A 20,169-nucleotide genomic window follows, 5' to 3' on the forward strand; every position below is an offset into this window, starting at 1 on the left:
GAGTGGCAGCCTGAGGCGGGGTGGTCCAGCACCCAGCCCAGCTAAGGCACACGGACCTGTCGCCCTGGGCACCCTACTCGTGCCTGTCTGCAGCAACCTGCCTGCTGGTCCCAAGACCTCAACCTCCCACTTCCTGACCTGCAGCGTGAAAATGGAAGTAGGGTAGACCTGATTGGACATCGCGAGTTGAGAATTGACCAATAGCATGAGTAAGATTCCAAGCCCTAATTAGCATAAGTTTGGACCAATCAGCGTGACCCGGGTGCTATATAAACCCAGAGCCCACGCTGTTTGTGGGGAAGAAGTATATTCTGGGTTTCTCTGTAGTACTGAAGACCTTAGGCCTTCCCTAGAGAATTTTTTTTTTTTCAAACTCACTTGGTGAGAATCCAGAAGAGAGAAAGAGTTAGTAACCTACTGAAATGTTCTGGAACACTTGAGTCCATATCCTGTCCCTAAAATTGGTGGTTTTTTAAAGAGATTTGTTTTAATGCTGTCCTCATTAACTTGAGGTCTTAGCACCTCTTCAAAACAACATGGTGTTTGAGGATTAAATGAATTAGCATTGTGTTAAGTAAATACTGATCTAAGAACGAGTTAAGTCTGGACAGAGGACCCAGGGTACAGGAGTGTTGTAAGGGAGCCTGTGAAGGTTGAGAGTATAGCTCAGTGGGAAAGTGCTTGCCTGGCATGTTTGAAGCCCCATGTTCCAATCCTAGTACTGTGAAGAGAAGTGGCAGCTGGGTCCCAGTGCAGTGGCACATACCAGTAATCCCAGTATCTATCAGGAGGCTGAGGCAGGGAGGATTGCAAATTTGAGGCCAGCCTCAGCAATTTAGCTAGACCCTGGCTCAAAATGAAGAGCTGGGTATGTAGCTCAACAGCGATGTTTAGGCACCCCTGGGTTCAACACCTGGTACCAAAAGAAGAATAGTATAATAACCAAATGAAGCTGGAGAACCTTTGAGGTTCTAGATGGCGATAAGATAAGCGGATACGTTAGTTTGTGAGGGTAGATAAATGTCCAGCCCCAAATAAGACATTCTCATCCCTTGGTACCCTGTGACCCGCAGGGATTGGTTCCAGGACCCTCCTAGGATATCAAAATCCCTGATGCTCAAGTCCCTTGTATAAAGTGGCTTAGTCTGCTAGAACAAATTCTGCTGTACGTTTGGGGTTTTTTTGTTGTTGTTGTTTGTTTTGTTTTGTTTTGCTTTTTGTTTGGCACTGGGGATTGAACCCAGGGGCCCTTTATCACTGAGCCACATCCCTGGTCCTTTTTTATATTTTATTTTGAGGCCTAGGGCCTCACTAAATTGCTGACGCTGGCCTCAAAGTCGCCATCCTCCTGCCTCAGCCTCCCCAATTCCTGGGATTACAGGAATATGCCACGCCAGGGTGCCTGGTGTCCTATACACTTTATAGTGGACTATAACACCTACTGGACCTAATACAATGTAAATGTTCGGTCTGTAACTGTTCTGCTGCTTTGTTTAGGGCAAGAATGGCAAGAAAAAGAAAATCCGGGCATGTTCAATATAGATGCTATCCCCCCGCCCCCGAATATTTTCTGTCCTCAGTGAAATCCCTGAAAGCGGAATCTCAGAAGCACAGCAGGAGCGAGGGGGGCCCTCCCCAAACTCCTCAAACCCCCTCCTGGAGCCTGGCTCAGCCCCTGCCATGGAGAGAAAGCAGAAATCCAAAACGGACGTTTTCTCGAAGTCTTTTTTCTTTCCTCTTTGGAGACGTGTCAGGCCAAGCCGAGGTCACTTTGGTTTTGTTTTTCTCTAATCTGCTTCCAGCTCAGGGGCAGCGGGGAGCGCAGAGGCCTAAAAATACCGTGAGCTGCCAGGTTGGATCTCATCAACCTCTGGCCAGCAGGGCACCTGTCCCTCTGCTCAGCACTCTGTCCTCGGGCTGCGCTCCCTCCCTGGCAGCTCGGGGAACTTTCATTGACCCCAGCCAGAGGTGGCATGTGGAGGGATGGTCTGAAATGGAGGTTCCTGGATGGGCTGAGCCCAGCTGGTGGCCTCGGGGTGCAGAGACGAGCACATTATCTGGGGTTGTCTTGCTTGGCCCCTGTGTACAGCTGGGACACCCAGATGGCAAGAGGACAGATTTTCGGGTTATCCTGGCCTAGCTGCCTGCTGGTCCCCTTCCCCGACAGCCTTCAAAGCCCTTATCTCACAGAAAACAAAACTTCCAAAGACAATGAAGCTGGGCTGGCTCTCGTGGTGGGGTGAGGGGTGGCCAATCACTTCCCTCTGGGTCTCAGTTCCTTTGGGGTTTGATTTTTCCAAAGGATGTTTTGTAGCTCTCTGGTCGTCTACATTGGTGTGTTGGGGGGGGGGGGGGCAGGAAAGCTGGAGGTGGGGAGTCTCTGGAGGCACATCTCCGTGTCACCTAAAGCTGCTCCGCTTTTGTCTGTGTTCTAGGGATCACCGTAAGATTTTCATCTGAAGCTGGGCGTGGCGGCGCATGCCTGAAATCCCAAGCTACGAGGGAGGCCGAGGCAGGAGGATTGCAAGTGTGAGGCCAGCCTCAGCAACTTAGTGAGGCTCTGTCTCAAAATAAAAAAGGGCAGAGGATGATGCCCTATCTATCCGTCTGTCTGTTTATCTATCGAGAAGGCTCGAAAACCACCATTTCCAGGATGAAGGGTTCCTTGGTCCCCCACAGCCTGTGATAAGCTATGTCTGCTATCACAGCCCAATTTACTTCCTTTCTTTCTTTTTAAAAATTTTTGTGTTTTGGTACCAGGGACTGAACCCAGAGGCGCTTAACCACTGAGCTACATCCCAGTCTTTTTTTTTGGTGAATTAGAAAACGTGCATTTTGCTTTGAGGGCTGGGTAGGTATCTCATCTTGGAACTTCCGGAACTGCTGCTTGCTACGAGCAGCGGTGGTGACCTTGAGTACCTTGAAGTGGCACCCTGTCTTGCTCAAAGGCTTGCACTCACCCACTGTGATGATGTCGAGGTTCTGGATGTCCCTGAAGCAGGGGGACAGGTGCACAGACGCGTTCTTGTGGCGTGTCTCAAAGCGATTGTACCTGGGGATGTAGTGGAGATAGCCCGGGCGGATTGGAAGGGTCCCCTGCATCTTCAGCTTGGTCCCACACCAGAGAGGATCCGCCCTGAGATGGAAACATTACCAGTGAAGGGGCACTTCTTGTCAACATTGGTGTCCTCGATGGCCTCTTTTGGTGTCTTTATAGATCAAGGGAGTTTTTTCTTCCCAATTTCTTCCACCAGGACCCTCTTCTTGTTTTGAAAAATGGGGGGCACATTCCATCTGAATGTCCATCTTCCCAGCTGCCTTAAAACAAAAGAGGTCCAGCCCTTTTTATATATATATATATTTTATTTGATCAGGGACTCAAGTTGTGAGGCTGGCCTCCCAACTTGAGATCCTCCTGCCTCAGCCTTCCAAGCTACTGGAATGACACGTGTACACCATCGCGCCAGGCAGTTTACTTTTGATGATGCATCTGCCCTAAACGATTCGCTGTTCTCTACTGCTCTATCTCATCCCTGGTCATTTGCACATGATCCTTGATCTCTACTGCTTCCTTCTGATCACCTGGCAACATTGCTCACTCTTGAAGCCACTGGTTAATACACTTTCCTCCCGGAAGTCTTCCAGACCCACCTCAGACCTGCATAAAAGTCTCTTAAGGGTTGTCACAGATCCTAAGCTATCTGTTTACATACTTAGTCCCTTTGCAATCGCCTACGCATTTGTCTGTCTGTCATCAGAGAATATCCAAGGTTTAGTCCCAGTCCTGCTCTTTCCCAGCTGTACAACCCTGGGAAAGTGACCTAACGTCTCTGTTTCAATCTTCACATATCTAAAATAGTATCGACAAATAAAAAATGCTTGCTATGTGCCAGTTCCTGTCTTATGTACTTTACTCATTTAATCTACACAACATTCCTGTAAGATTGGTACAAAACCATTGATTTGGGAAGAGGGAGAAAAAAAGCCCAAGGCACAAAGGCTTAATAACTTGTCCAAGGTCACACAGCTTGTAAGTGACAGGTCGGAATTCAAACCATGCAATTCAACTGTCTTGGTTTTCCAGGGTACTCTCTGTTGATCTGTCTTTGGGGATTTAAGTTGGGGGGCGTTAAAAAAGGAATGGGGCATATTTTTATTACCTTTTTCTTATCATACTATTCCATTTGCCATCATAGGAACATGGCAAATCAGAGCTGGATAGGATGCATTAAATAAACATAACCATGATAAAAACGAGCAGTTGAATATTTGTTATGGATCAGTTACAGGGTGAACGTATTTTTTTGAGAGATTTTAATTATTTTTAATTTTTTAGGCAGGGATTGAACCCAGGAGCACTTGACCACTGAGCTATATCCCCACCCCTTTCTATTTAGTGACAGGATCTACACATTTACTACACCCAGAGCAGGACCTGGGTGTGGCAACACTACCTTCAATCTCAACTGCTCAGGAGGCTGAGGCAGGACGATCTCTTTAATACCAGGGTCAGTTTACATAACACAGTAAAGTTGTCACACCTTTCCTTAAAAAATTTAAAAAAAAAAAAAAAAAAAAGGAGAAAGAAAACAGAAAAAGAGAAGAAACACCCTGGAAAAAAAACCAACCCCCAAGAGAAAGAAGTACCAACCCAGCAGCTTCCAAAAGCCTACACTTAGCATGGAACTGGTACCTGCAGCACGCTGATTCCTCCAGCCTAGGGATTTATATAGCCCCTGGCTCACTGCTATTGGTCCAAGTTTATGCTAATTAGGTGGAAATGTCCTAACGCTATTGGTCCACATTTTTGGAAGCCTACCGCTATTGGTCAACTCTCAAGTCCGGACTCTCCACTTCTGTTTTCTCCTGGAAGGTCAGGAAGCGGGAGGTTGAGTTCTTGGACCGTCTTCAGCATTCTGTGGATCGGACTTTTGCAGTAGGTGTCCATGCCGTGCTCAGGACTGGCTGCCAAAGGAAGCCAGGGTGGCGCTCCTTGGCCTCAGCGAGTGCCACACCTGTATGGCGGGAGCCAGGGGGCCGTGGGCTTCCTGCCACCCCGAGCCCACCCTTCTGCTGTTTCTAGGCAGGGACCCAGTGTGATACTTGAGTAATACCTGGACTTGTTTTCTTATCTGAAAGGTAGTGGTAATAATAATAGCTTAAACGTAAAAAGATAACCTGTTACAAAATGCATTAGCCCACAGGGTGCGGTGGCCTGCATCTGTAACCCCGGCGACTTAGGGAGGCCGAGACAGGAGGACGGCACGTTTGAGGTCAACCTCAACAACTTAAGACCTTGTCTCAAAGTAAAACATGAAAGCGGCTGAGTGGAGAAACAACCCTGGGTTCAGTCTCCAGTACTACAAATAAATAAAAGAAAAAATAGGTGGACGTGGCTCAGTGCTGGCGCCACGGCTGCAGCGGAGAAGCCGAGGTCGGAAAGTAGAGCAGTGCGGCGGTGCAGCGGCAGCCCAGTGGGTTGGAGCGCCTGGCAGCAGGGAGTCCACCACACACGCACTGCGGGCGAGGCACGGAGAACCAGCATCCGTGGGAACCGAGGTGTGCCGACCTGTCACCCTTCAGTGGCCAGACCAGGACACAGCATGGACGCCTGCTGCAGAAGCCCGCTCCATACAAGCACTACAGACCAAACCAAGACCTTGAGCTTGCCGCCTGCTGATCTGGGGCAAGAAAATGGAAGTGGGGCAGACAAGAACTGGGAGTCGGGATTTGAGAGTAGACCAATAGCATGCCTAGGTTCCAAAAATCTGGACCAATCGAGTTAGCGAGTGGGCTAACCCTAATTAGCATAAGGCTGAACCAATTGCATTGGTGCTTTTTCCAAACCTTAATTAGCAAAAGTTTGGACCAATAGCAATGAGCCACGGGCTATATAAATCCCTACACCCGAAAGGTTTTGAGGTATGTTCTAGGCTTAGCTTTGGGGACTGTAGGGAGAATGTACTCAATGACAATTTTCCAGAGGGGAAAGTTGGAGGTTGGGCGGAGCTTTTTGTTGTGAACATTTTTGGAAAGCTGTGGTGCTTTCTGACTTGCAGAAGTCTACGGTTTTGTAGCTCACTTATCTGTAGAGGAAAAGGAGGACTTAGCTTTGCTTACAAACTCCAACTTCAAGAGTGAGCTGTTTGAAGAACTGAAAATCAGGCAGGTGTGGCTGGCCAGGAAGCTGCCGCTTTGGACTTTGTGATCTGCCCCAAAAACTGTCGGAGAGAAGTGTGCAAACGGATGTAGGTTTCCTGCCTTCCTGTAGAAATGGACAATAGCTTTAATTTGGAGTTTCCGTTTTCAGGGATGATCTACCACACTGTGGGTGTGGTGTGCGTTCTCTAGGGCTGTCATGCTGGTGGGGGTGTCCTGGTCTTAACTGCAACACTAGTGGGTGTGGCCTCAAAGTTTTAACCCGGGGGGGGGGGGTTTGTGCTCTTTGGGAGCTGCAAATTAGCACTGTTAGCTGCCAATGGGAGTAGGTAAGTTTTATCTTAGCCCTTCATTTGGAATAGACCCTTAAATTCAGTCCCCAGTGCTCCGGCAAGGAACATTAATGAGCAAATGGGATAATGTCAGATGAGACTGGTTCCCCCAATTCTGGAGTCGGCGTACGTTGCAGGTCTCTCAGCGGAGAATTCTGTAGCTTTTCACGATGGGCTGTTCCCTCTGGGGTTAGCAGACCACGAAGGCTCACCACTGAGGCTGTCTTGCCTGGTTCTTGTGAATTTGGAATGACGTTCAGATAAGAAAGAATAACAGTAAGGTTATTAAAATATAAACAGGAACTGAACTCAAAGGCAGGAGGGAACTTGGCTCTTAGGTCTCTCACTGAATGTGCTAGTGCATGACTTTACGGCACCTTATGTCCTTGCTTTTGGTCCAAACTGATGCTAATTAAGGTTTAAGCACCAATGCAATTGGCTCAACCTTGTGCTAATTAGGGTGGGATTCAGGGCGAACTTATAGTGTTCTTACTTTTCCAAGCCCACATTAGCAAGTTTGAACCAACAGCTGATAAAAGTGGCATATAAAGCCCTAGACTAGCACACTCGGTGAGAGGAACTCGTCGTGCGGTTCCCCTCTTGCACTGGAGAGGTCGAACCTGTTCCCTTTGGGTTTTCGGTGAACCTTACTATTACACTCTGTTAGGGCTTGGGTGCGAGGTGTCTATTAGGGCGGTCTGAGGTAGCGGGATGGCAGGGCATCAAGCAGCCTGCGCATGCACAAAGGAGCAACCAATCAGGCGCTGACAAATGACCCCCCAATGGTGCCTCGCCATCACCTGACGACCAGCGGCGCTCCCAGTCAATCCCAGGAAGACACAGGAAGTCCTCAAGCTTCCCTGCCCCGCCCGCCCCATGGGGGCCCGGCAAGCAACTCCTCCAGCCCCTAGCCTGTGGAACCCACAAGCCTTGACCGACAGCCATCCCAACATCCCAATAAAGTTTTTATTTTTGACTTATATCTGGCCTGCCTGTTCTCCGGTTACCATGATCTTACAGTGTCCCCCAAAGGTTCACGTTTGGGACAATGCAAGAAGGTTCGGAGGAGAAATGATTGGGTTGCCCGAGGCTTGGCTTGATCAGCGGATTGGATTCCTGATGGGATTGACGGAGTGGTACCTGGAGGCCAGGGGGGTGTGGCTGGAGGGAGTGGTTCCCTGGGGGCGTGGCTATGGGTATGCATTTTGAATCAGGAGGGTGGAGTCTGCTTTCTGATCATCCTGTGAGCTGCTGCCCTCTGCCACCCTCTCCCGCCATGATGTCCAGCCTCACCCACACCTATCTGTGGACTTCATTCTTCAGATTGACAAGAACCAGGAGGACTAGATTGACGGTGAGGTGCTGGGATCTGGTCCAACGCAGAAGTGCGCACCAACCACAGCATGAAGAGCTGCAGAAGCCGGAACCTTACCTAGAGCCCACTGACCAGGACTCTTGTGTGCCAACAGCTGCTGGGAAGCAGGCTTTGTCTCCCAACTTTGGTTTCGGCATCACTTTTGGTGTTGGTATTACTTTTGGTGTTTTGCTCTTTCAGTATTGAGTCTTGCGGCGGGAAGGGTGGTGGGTAAGAAAATACTGCAACTTGATTTCCACGCTTCTGGTGACGCCTGGGGTCTGTGTAGCTTCACACCTCTTCTTGACATTAAGTGTTGTAGGTCTAAGTGACAAGCCACAGCCTCCAGTGTTCCAACTGTAAATGAAGGTCATGCACTTCTGTCTAGCAGTTCACCCAGCAGTTTTCTCCTAAAAAGTGGAGTTTTGAAATAAAACTGAATTTTTTCTGTCTGATGGTAAGGTCTGGTATAAAGCTGCAAGGTTCTTACAGCCCCAAAGTATGACAGCTCTTAATGGCAGCCCACCTCAACAGACTACTACCAATTCTCTTTTCTCTCAGTTCTGGCTTCCTGAATTCAAACAATGAAAATCACACACACACAAAAGAAAATCCTAAAGGACTGTAGATTATTTGTATAGGAAGTTAGTGTCCTGGTTTCTATAGCGCCTGATTTACTGCTTTTCCAAACTCATGCTGTTTAGGGTTTGGAAAAAGCACCAATTCGATTGGTTTAAGCTTATGCCAATTAAGGTTTGGAAACGTACTAATGTTATTGACCCAAATTTTTGGAAATGTGCTCACGCTATTGGTCAACTCCAAAGTCCCAGTTCATGTCTACGCCCCTTCCATTTTCTTTCTTTCTTTTTTTTTCTTTTTTCTTTTTTTTAAATTTATTTTTATTGTAAACAAATGGGATACATGTTGTTTCTGTTTGTACATGGAGTAACAGCATACCATTTGCATATTCATACATTTACATAGAGTAATGATGTTTGATTCATTCCGTTATTTTTCCTTGCCCCCCACCCCTCCCACCTCTCTTTTCCCTCTATACAGTCCCTCCTTCCTCCATTCTTGCCCCCCTCCCACCCCCATTATGTCATAATCCACTTATCAGTGAGATCATTCGTCTTTTGGATTTTTGAGATTGGCTTATCTCACTTAACATGATATTCTCCAATTTCATCTATTTGCCTGCAAATGCCATAATTTTATTATTCTTTATAGCTGAGTAATATTCCATTGTATATATATACCACAGTTTCTTTATCCATTCATCAATTGAAGGGCATCTAGGTTGGTTCCACAATCTGGCTATTGTGAATTGAGCCGCTATGAACATTGATGTGGCTGTATCTCTGTAGTATGCTGATTTTAAGTCCTTTGGGTATAGGCTGAGGAGTGGGATAGCTGGGTCAAATGGTAGGTCCATTCCAAGTTTTCTAAGGAATCTCCACACTACTTTCCAGAGTGACTGCACTAATTTGCAGTCCCACAAGCAATATATGAGTGTACCTTTTTCCTCACATCCTCTCCACCACCTATTGTTGCTTGAATTCTTGATAATCACCATTCTAATTGGGGTGAGAAGGAATCTTAGTGTAGTTTTGATTTGCATTTCTCTTATTACTAAAGATGGTGAACATTTTTTCATATGTTTGTTGATTGCTTGTAGATCTTCTTCTGTGAAGTGTTTGTTCATATCCTTAGCCCATTTGTTGATTGGGTTATTTGTATTCTTGGTGTAGAGATTTTTGAGTTCTTTATATATTCTGGAAATTAGTGCTCTATCTGAAGTATGAGTGGCAAAGATATTCTCCCACTCTGTAGGCTCTCTCTTCGCATTGCTGATAGTTTCCTTTGCTGAGAGAAAGCTATTTAGTTTGAATCTATCCCAGTTATTGATTCTTACTTTTATTTCTTGTGCTATGGGAGTCCTGTTAAGGAAGTCTGATCCTAAGCCAACAAGGTGAAGATTTGGACCTACTTTTTCTTCTATAAGATGCAGGGTCTCTGGTCTGATTTCAAGGTCCTTGATCCATAGTGAGTTGAGTTTTGTGCAGGGTGAGAGATAGGGGTTTAGTTTCATTCTGTTGCATATGGATTTCCAGTTTTCCCAGCACCATTTGTTGAAGAGGCTATCTTTTCTCCATTGCATATTTTTGGCACCTTTGTCTAGTATGAGAAAATTGTATTTATTTGGGTTTGTGTCCATGTCTTCTATTCTGTACCATTGATCTACCTGTCTATTTTGGTGCCAATACCATGCCGTTTTTGTTACTATTGCTTTGTAGTATAGTTGAAGTTCTGGTATTGCGATACCACCTGTTTGATTCTTCCTGCTAAGGATTGCTTTAGCTATTCTGGGTTTCTTATTCTTCCAGATGAATTTCATGATTGCTTGCTCTATTTCTGTAAGGTACGTCATTGGGATTTTAATTGGAATTGCATTGAATCTGTATAGCCCTTTTGGTAGTATGGCCATTTTGACAATATTAATTCTGCCTATCCAAGAACATGGGAGATCTCTCCATCTTCTAAGGTCTTCCTTAATTTCTTTCTTCAATGTTTTATAGTTTTCATTGTAGAGATCTTTTACCTCTTTGGTTAGATTGATGCCCAAGTATTTTTTTTTTTTTTGAGGCTATTGCAAATGGAGTTGTTTTCCTCATTTCCCTTTCAGCTGTTTCGTCGCTTGCGTATAAAAATGCTTTAGATTTATGCGTGTTGATTTTATAGCCTGCTATTTTGCTGAATTCATTGATGAGGTCTAGAAGTTTTCTGGAGGAGGTTTTTGGATCCTCTAAATATAGAATCATGTCATCAGCAAATAGTGACAGCTTAAGTTCCTCTTTTCCTATTCGTATCCCTTTAATTTCTTTAGTCTGCCTAATTGCTCTGGCTAGAGTTTCCAGGACAATGTTGAATAGAAGTGGTGAAAGAGGACATCCCTGTCTTGTTCCCATTTTTAAAGGGAATGCTTTCAGTTTTTCTCCATTAAGAATGATCTTGGCCATGGGCTTAGCATAAATAGCCTTTACAATGTTCAGGTATGTTCCTACTATCCCTAGTTTTTCTAGTGTTTTGGGCATGAAGGGGTGCTGTATTTTGCCCCTTCCATTTTCTGAGCTGGCAGTCTTGGTTTGGTCTGCCGCAGGCATCGTACAGTGCCCAGATCTGGTGGCCGAAGGATGACAGGTTCGAGCTCCTGGGCTCGCCTGAGTGCTGATTCTCAGTGCCTCAGACCCGAGGTGCCTGTGGGGCGGGCTCCACGCAGCCAGGTGCTCCAACCCACTCTGGCCCTTGCTCCACCGCTCCCCTGTTCCACCACCGCTCTCTTCCCAGCAGAGACCCTTAGACTGGCGGCCAGTACACAGCCAGGGAGCCTTGTCACTTCCACTGAGCTACATCCCCAGACCTTTTATTTATTTTTAGTACTGGAGATTGACCTCGGGGTGCTTCGACACTGAGTTACATGCCCAGGCTTTTTTTTTTTTTAGACAGGGTCTCCCCAAGTTCCTGAGGCTGACCTCAAACTTTCAATCCTCCTGCCTGAGCCTCCTGAGTCGCGGGGGTTACAGATGCATGCTACTGCACCCTTTGGGCTAATGCATTTAAAAAATGGATTCTCTTTTTACATTTAGGCTTCCAAATGACACTTTGGGAGAGATACTATTATTATCACTATTTTTCCTATGAAAAAAAAATTAAAGTTTGGACACTCCCCAGGTATCACACTGGTATCCCCTGGTATCACAGGGTTCCCTGGCTGCCCAGCTGAGTGGCCAGTCAAGGGGTCCCTGCCCAAAACAGCAGCAGAGGTGTGGAGCTGCGGAGTGGTGGCCAGGTGGGACAGAGGACAGGTAGCAGGCACAGTTGTTGGCCCCGTGGAACCCACCAAACAGGTGCAGTGGTGGGCCTGAGGAGCAGAGCTCACTGAGGCAGACAAGGCATGGGTCACTGTCATCCTCTGGTGGCCAAGCCTGGACACAGTATGGACGCCTGCTGTAGCCCCATCTCACGACCTCAACCACCTGCTTCCTGACCTGGGACAAGAAAAGGGAAGTGGGGCAGACTTGAATGGAAGTCGGGTCCCAACAGAGTTAGAGTAGATGGGCACCCCACTGCAAACAGACTTTCTTGGGCTAGATTTAATCCCCAGGATCCCAGAGATTCAACATCAGGTGAATAATCTTATTAAAACATGAGCAAATGACCCGAGGAGATACTGAAACTAAGATTTTAAGATGAAATGGGATTCCCTACAGTTGTTAGCAAATGAAACCAGTTTCTCCAAAATCTGACAGATTGGGTCTGCAAAAGGTTGCAGGTATCTGTAGCTGAGACCTGTCACCCTCCAGTGTTGTGGCAGACCTCAGCAGGTCTCATATGTTTCTTCTCCTTTTCAGATTCTTGAATCATAATTTTTTTTTTTTTTTTTTTTTTTTTTGGTACTGAGGATTGAACCCAGGGGCGCTTAACCACTGAGCCACATCCCCAGCCCTTTTTAAATATTTTATTTAGAGACAGACTCTCGCTGAGTTGCTAAGTGCCTCACTAAGTTGCTGAGGCCGGCGTTGAACTCACGATCCTCCTGCCTCAGCCTCCAGAGCTACTGGGATCACAGGTGTGCACCACTGCACCTGGCTTGTTGCATGATCTTGAAGGATGCAACCCACAGACCTGGATGAGCACATTTAAGAGGAGGATTTGTTGAAGCATAGAAACCAGGAACAGACCTCTCCCGTTGCAAGACGGGAACCAACAACAGGTTTTCTCCTTCCAAAGGTTGTAGTGTAGGGATCAGTATAGTATTTGGTTCGCTGCTGATGGTCCAGACTTAATGCTGATGAGGGTTTGGAAAGGTCCTAACGATATTGACCAATTCTTGAGTCTCCACGTTCGTTTGGGTCTGCCCCCTTCTGTTTCCTTGTCGCCGATCAGGTTGTCAGGTAGCGCTGCAAGGCTCCTGGAGCAGGCTTCTTCAGCGGTGACTTTATAACCAGACAGCTCAGTCCTTCCTATTTTGCAGAGAGGCCCAGGGAGGGAAGGGGATTTGCCCTTGGTCCCAGCCTGCGTTAATTGTGCCTGAGGACTGATTTCTGAGGTCCCTTCCAAGGACGTCATGGATTTGTGTTGTGGAGAGAGCTGGACATCCTGCCTCGAGAGAGAGGACCCAGTGTCTCTCTGATACCTCTTCCCATCCCTTGCTGAGCCAATTGGACCTGCAGCTCCTTGGGAGGCTGGGGATTTGCAAGTTCAAGGCCAGCCTGAGTCATTTAGGGAGACCTTGTCTCAGAATAAAATTTCAAAAATGGATAGGGACGTAGCTCAGGGACAGAATGCTCCTGGACTCAACCCCCACTACCACATTAAAAAAGAGAAAGGAAGAATAAAAGTGGGATCCTACTGCCCTTATCTCTGGATCACTGGACAAGGGGAGACTGAAAAGTGTTTTCCTTTGGGGTTCGTGATGAAGGCCTCTTTTTTAAACAAAATGTTCTTTTTAGCTATCCAAGACAGGACAGGGTATTTTGACATATCATACGTACATGGAGTATGACTTCCCGTTCTCGTGGATGGACACGATGTGGAGTTTCACTGGTCGTGTATTTGGATGCAGACATAAGAAAGTGATGTCCGATTCATTCCGCTGTCTTTCCTATTCCCATCCTCCCTCCCTTCCCTTCATTCCCTTTTATCTAATCCAATGAACTACTATTCTCTGCACCACCCCAGAAGTTTAAATTACAGGAGTAACAGGCCAGGCTTTATGGATTTAGCTCACCCCTCTCTGCTCCAACCACTTGTGACTTTGGGTGTCTTGTGTGCCCAGCGCACCGCCCCTTCTTTTTTTTGGGGGGGTGGGGTACCAGGGATTAACTCAGGGACACTCAACCACTGAGCCACATCCCCAGCCCTTTATTGTATTTTATTTTGAGACTCACTGACTTGCCTAGCGCCTTGCCATTGCTGAGGCTGGCTTTGAACTCACAATCCTCCTGTTTTAGCCTCCCAAGCTGCTGGGATTACAGGCGTGTGCCACCGTACCTGCCAGTACCTCCCTTTTTGTTAGAAGCAATATGTTCCTTTGGGGTCGAGTTCCTGTCTACTTTCCAATGTGGTTCTGCTGGTATTGAGTCATAATGACCCACCCTCATAGCCACATTTGATTGGTCGAGGGATGGAAGTGCACTCCAAATGGGCCAATCAGAGCCTTTCCCTGAGATTTGTGGAACTGGATTTAAGGAAAGCAGGACACTGTCTCTCTCTAGCGTGAGGCTGTGGTGTGAGCCTCAGGAACTGGTGGCAGCCACATTTCCCACCGGGAGGAGAAACTGGTTCTGATCGACTACGACTAAAAGAAGCAGAGAGAATAGCCTGGGACACAGGTGCCCTGAGACCCTGCCCTTCCTATGGCTGCCTACCATACATACATCAGGCGCCTTCCAATAAGTCGCTCTTGCTTTGTGAAAACAAAATAGGCCAATACAGCTGAGATTCCGGTCCCCAGCAATCCCCACCACGAGGGCGGCTGGCCGGGTTCTGACCCCCTATGACTGACTGGCTCCACTCAGGTGAGAATTGGGGGTCCTTGTCCCACTGACTCTGAGTCCCACGGAGGACAGTTGTCTTTAGATCATGAATAAGGCTCTCTGTGTCCCTGTCCCCATCTTCCTGCTGGGCCTCCTGGGACATGGCCAGGCCCCACTTCTTTCCGGTTAGGGTCAGGTCAGGGGAAGGAAGCTGTGGTTCATGGGTATCGAGAGAAGGAAGCAAGGGGAGGGGCTTGAACCTCATCCAGGTTCCCCTCTGAGGTCCTGGGGGGGAGGCTGAGAAGGAGTTGGGGGCCGTCTTCTATGCCCACATAAGATGAGTGGCCAGGAGCCCTTCTGTCAAAATTTTTTAATGAGATATAAGTTGTATACAGTAGGGCTGGGGGTGTAGCTCAGTGGCAGAGTGCTGGTCTAGGCCCTCTGAGAGCTTTGGCTGGATTGTCAGCATGTCACCCCCCAAATAAAAATGATTGTGTACTTTATATAATTTGTTTTCCGTGCTGGAGATAAAGTCAGGCATACGCCTGCTAAGTAAGTGCTCTACCACTGAGCCACAGCCCCAGTCCAAAGTGCACAAATTTTATTTTTAAAATAAATTAACGATCTCTTTGGCAGTACTGGGGTGGAACCCAGGGGTGCTCTGCCACTGAGTTATAGCCCCAGCCTTTGATTTTTTTTTTTTAATTTTTGAGACGGGGTCTTGATAAGTTGCCTTATCTCCTGCCTTAGCTTCCTGAGTAGCTGGGTTTACAGGAGTGTATCACCACACCAGGGTGCACACATATTTAACACGCATTTCTTTGTACACACTCGCCTGTATGACTACAATGCAGAAAAACATGCAGAACGTTTTCAACACTCAGAATTCTCTGTACCCCTTCCGGGTCAATGTGCCCACCCCCACTCTCGCTATTCTGATTTATCTCTATCTTCATGGTAGTTTGTGGTTATTGTTTTGGTACTGGACACTGAGCCCAGGGGTGCTTCACCACTGAACCACATCCCCAGCCTTTTTATTTTTTTATTTTGAGACAGGTCCTGGTTAAGGTGCTGAGGCTGGCCTCGAACTTGTGATCCTCCTGCCTCAGCCTCCAGAGCTGCTGGGATTACAGGCATGTGCCACCACACCCACTGCTCATTGGTGAGTTCTGCCTGTCCTTGAACTTCATGGAATCACACAGTATATGCTCCTTTGTGTCTGGTTTCTCTCACTCCAAGAAATATTGGGGGTTTCCCCCTGTTTTTCCTTTCAGTACTGGGAAATGTACCTGGGTCTTAGGTGCTAGGTAAGTCCTCTGAGCTACATTACCACCCTTATTTTATTTAAATTTTATTTTTTTGAGACAGGATCTTGCTAAGTTGCCCAGGCTGGCCTAGAACTTGTGATCCTCCTGCCTCAGTCTCCTAAGTAGCAGGGATTACAAGTGTGTGCTGCTAAATCTAATATTGTTCCCCCTACTCTTGAACTGCATGGTACTCATGTAACAATAGTGAATGTCTGTGAGTACCTACCATGTTCCAAGCCCTTTATGTGTATATATTCATTTACTACTTGTAGTTTACCTGTGAGATAAGTACAAATGAAGGAACTGAGGTAGAAAGCATCGAAGTAACTACTTAAGACCCAGATTTGGCCTGGCAGAGTTAAAATTGAAAGGCAAACCATCCATTTCAATTCACACCTGTATCTGAGAGGTAGATGGTCTCATCTGCTGGGTGCTGTGGCACAGGCCTGTAATTTCTGTGACTTGGGAGGCTGAGGCAGGAGGATCAAAAGTTTGAGGCCAGCCTCGGCAATGTGGCAAGACCCTGTGTCAAAAAATAAGAGGGGCTGGGTATGTGACTCAGTGGTCGAGCACCCCTGGGTTCAATCAGGTTATACTTCATTTAATAAGAATAAAACTACCATTCATTCATTTATTAATTTCAAAAATATTTTTGGAGCCCCTAAAGATATAGGGAGGGTCAGTGGATTCAGAACAGCAGAGACAAAGTCCCTGCACTCAAGGAGTTCACCGACCAGAGAAGAAGGAAGAAGTTTAAGGGGAAGTTTCATGCATACCGGGATAAGAAAGCAGAAGTTCAGGATGTTTTGAAAATGCGTCATGGGAGAAGTTGACCTTTACTGTGGGGTCAGGGAAGACTTCCCCTAGGAAATGACATTTAAGCTGAGAAACAAAAGGTCACCTCTGCTGGAGAGAAAGTACAGACAGAGGAAACAGCCAAGCAAAGGCCCTGAGGTGAGAGAAACTAGCACAATAATTAGAAATTAGAAGTCACTTAGCATATGATGATTTGTAATCTAACAGTTATTTGTCTTGCTGGCATAGAAATAAATTCTTTGGGTGGGGGGTACTGGGGGTTGAACCCCAGGGATGCTTTACCCCACTGAGTCACATCCCCAGGCTTTTTAATTTGTTATGTTGAGACAGGGTCTCACTCAGTTGCTTAGGACCTCACCAAGTTGCTGAGCCTGGCCTCAAACTTGAGATCTTCCTGCCTCAGCCTCCCGAACTGTGGGGATTACAGGCATATGGCTCTTGGCAGTTCTTTCAAATTTATATTCAGTGGTTCTTTGATATAACTAAAAAAATTTTTTTTGATATAACTAAAATTTAACTGAAGCTTTTCAGCAGCCATAAGTTCTTGGAAGATATTAAATTAAATTAATTTTTTTGGTGCTGGGCATGGAACCCAGGACCTTGCCTATGCTGACACATGCTGTCCCACTGATCTATAGCCCCAGTCCCTCTTAGGAGCTCAGTACCGTCAAGGGACATCTTGATTGTTTAGAGAATGCTAAAAAAAAAGAAACTCAGGGTTGGTGGGGTAGCTCAGTGGTAGAGGCCTCATCTAGCATGTGTGAGGCCCTGGGTTCCATCCCCAGCAGTCAAGTGAGGGAGAGACCCTTGTGGTGTCAGGCACGGTGCCCCACCCCCTGAGGCAGGAGGATTGCAAATTCAAGGCCAGCCTGAGCAACTTGGCAAGAACCTGTCTGAAAATGTTAAAAAATAAAAGTTCTGGGCATGTAGCTAAGTGGCAAAGCACTCCTGGTGTATTTAAAAAAAAAAAATGGTGTAGAATTTCTTCCAAGGATCTTCTATTGCATTGTTCAACTTTCCACATATATTTGCATCATGGTTGTGTGTCTGGCTTCTCTGGTTTTGTGTAGTCCCATTTTTTTTGTAAATACTTCACCAAAATTTTTAAAGACTTTTTTCTCCAGTTATTATGAAAGTGTCCCCCAAATAACTCCCACGTAGAAGCATGTGACAAGGCCTGATTTCGTGATCTGTATTTGAGACCAGGATACTAGATTTCTGGTAAGCTCAGGGGTCGCCTAAGGGAGGGGTCAGGTGTTCATATTGCTGGTGCTCAGGGAACATTTTCTTTGACTTATTTTTATTTTGGGGGGGGGGTGCTTGGGATTGAACCTGGAGTCTTGCCCAGGTGAGGCAAGTTCTCTACCACCGAGCTACGTCCCTGGCCCTTGGGAATATTTTCTTTCACAGAAGAAATCTATGAATGCCCTGTGCTGCCAATAGGAATATTCTCTAGGTCCTCCTAAGGAGCCCCAAGCCCTGATGTCCTGAATTTAACATCCCTGGTTTTAAGACTACAGGGTGGCGTGGGGATGGAGGGAGCCCAGGTGTCCATAATCGGGACAGATTATGAAATAGGGAGTGGTGAAGACGATAGAAAGCTAGGTGAGATTCTCCAGCTTCTAAAAGTGCCTACACAATATTCCAGAAACTGGCTGTATGGGATGAGTGTGTACAGAAATCCTAAACCACCAGGACTGTACAGGATGGTTGATTTTTTGGTCTCCACTTGACTAGGATCATGCGGTATCCATTTACATGGTTAAACATTATTTCTGGGCGTGTCTGCGAGGTGTTTCTGGTTGAGAGGAGCGTGTGGATCAGCAGACGGAGTACAAGAGATTGTTCTCCCCGGTGTGGCTGGGCATCCCGCAGCCCACCGAGGGCCCGGATGTGACAGAACTGTGGAGGAAAGGAGAATTGGCTTCCTCTCTCTTTCTGCCTGATAGCTTGAGTTCAGACTTACCCCATTAGTGTTGGTGGTCTCAGGCCTTCTGATCTGACCTGGGACGTCATCGGCTTTCCCTTCTCTGGTGCACAGATGGCAGATTGCAGGACTTTTCAGTCTCCTCCCTCCGATGAGCCAATTCCTCATAATAAATCTCTTTACATTGAAAAGGGGGATTTTTAGGGTTGATGAATGTGGCTTTTGTGATTGCAGCTAACAATTCTGTAGACTCAGCATTGCTGGCTAATATTTCCTGTTATGGAGGCAAGGTTGCCCCTCCCAGGACGTGTGGAAAGAGATGATGGTGTCCATATAAGGTTGTCAACACTTCCTTTCTGAAAAAGAGTAGGTCTAGAATGCTTTAAAGCTTTAATAAGTCATCAACATGCAATAAACCACACACATTTTTTTGTCTCAGTGCTGGGACACGACCCAGGGTCTTGCACATGCTAGGTAAACACTTTACTGCTGAGTTCCACCCTCTCTCCCTAAAATGTACAGTTAAGTGTATAATTTGACAACATTTTACCTACAAATACACCTGTGAAACAAACATCTTCATCATCATAATGAACATATATATCACCTGCCTATTTTCTTTGAGACAGGTTCTCACTAAGTTGCTTAGGACCTCAATAAATTGCTGTGGCTGGCTATAAGTTGCTGCCCTGGCCTACTGAGTAACAGGGATGACAAGCATGTGCCACTGTGCCTTATAATGGCTCTTCTCTTCCCAGCCGTCCACACATTTTTCTTTGCAATAGATGATTTTGTGTTTTCTATAGTTTTATATGATTAGAATCCTAACGTGTTTACTATTTTTTCTGGTTTTCTTCATGCTCTGTAATTATCGTGAGATTAATCAACAAAGTTTATATGAACACTTTATTCTTTTTATTGCTGAATATATTCTGTTCTGTGGACATACCACTATTTATTTATCCATTCATCAGTTTTTGGACATTTGTTTCTAGTTTTTGCTGCAAATAAAAGTCATGCTGAACATATATGTTCATTTCCTGATATTGTTTCTTTTCTCTTGTTAAGAATTCAGACTGTAGTGTCCAAGTTACAGGGTAGGTGAATATTTGTTTGTTTTTGGTATTGGGGATTGAATCCAGGGGTTCTTTACCTGCTGCGAGTCTTGCTAAGTTGCTGAGGCTGACCTCCAACTTGGGAGCCTCCTGTCTCAGCCTCCGAAGTCACTAAGATTACAGGTGTATGCCACCATGCCTGGTCAAATGTTTAATTTTTAAAGAAACTGCTAAACTGTGATTAAAACAGTTGTTCCCTTTTGTATTCCCGCTAGCAGTGTATGAGAGTTTCCAATTCTACATCCCTGCCAGTACTTAATATGGTCAATCTTTAATTTTAGCCCTCTTAACTTTTACTGCTATCGTTTTAAGGTTTCAATTTACATTTCCCTCAGGATTCTTGATGTTGAACATTAAACAATTAAAATAATTTTATTGGTGTATTCTAATTATACATAATAGTGGGACATGTTACATATTCACAACTGCAAATAGCACAATTTGGTCAATTTCATGGAGCATTTTTTCATGTATTTTTTTTTAACCAGTAAATCTTTGTTGAAATGAGGTTAAATGGTTCATATAAGGCATTAGATGCTTGCACCTAAAACAGCGATATTTAGCATTTCTTGCTTTATTCCAAAGTATTTTTTATAGAACCTGTTAACATTTTAATTACT

General features: G+C 46.0%; 1 pseudogene; it reads right to left on the bottom strand.

The window, feature by feature from the left end:
• Positions 1-1,576: 1,576 nt before the first annotated feature.
• Positions 1,577-3,459, bottom strand: LOC124971216 (40S ribosomal protein S11-like; annotated as a pseudogene).
• Between the last annotated feature and the right edge of the window lie 16,710 nt (positions 3,460-20,169).

This window comes from Sciurus carolinensis, chromosome 19 (assembly GCF_902686445.1).
Source record: "Sciurus carolinensis chromosome 19, mSciCar1.2, whole genome shotgun sequence".
Classification (NCBI taxonomy): domain Eukaryota; kingdom Metazoa; phylum Chordata; class Mammalia; order Rodentia; family Sciuridae; genus Sciurus; species Sciurus carolinensis.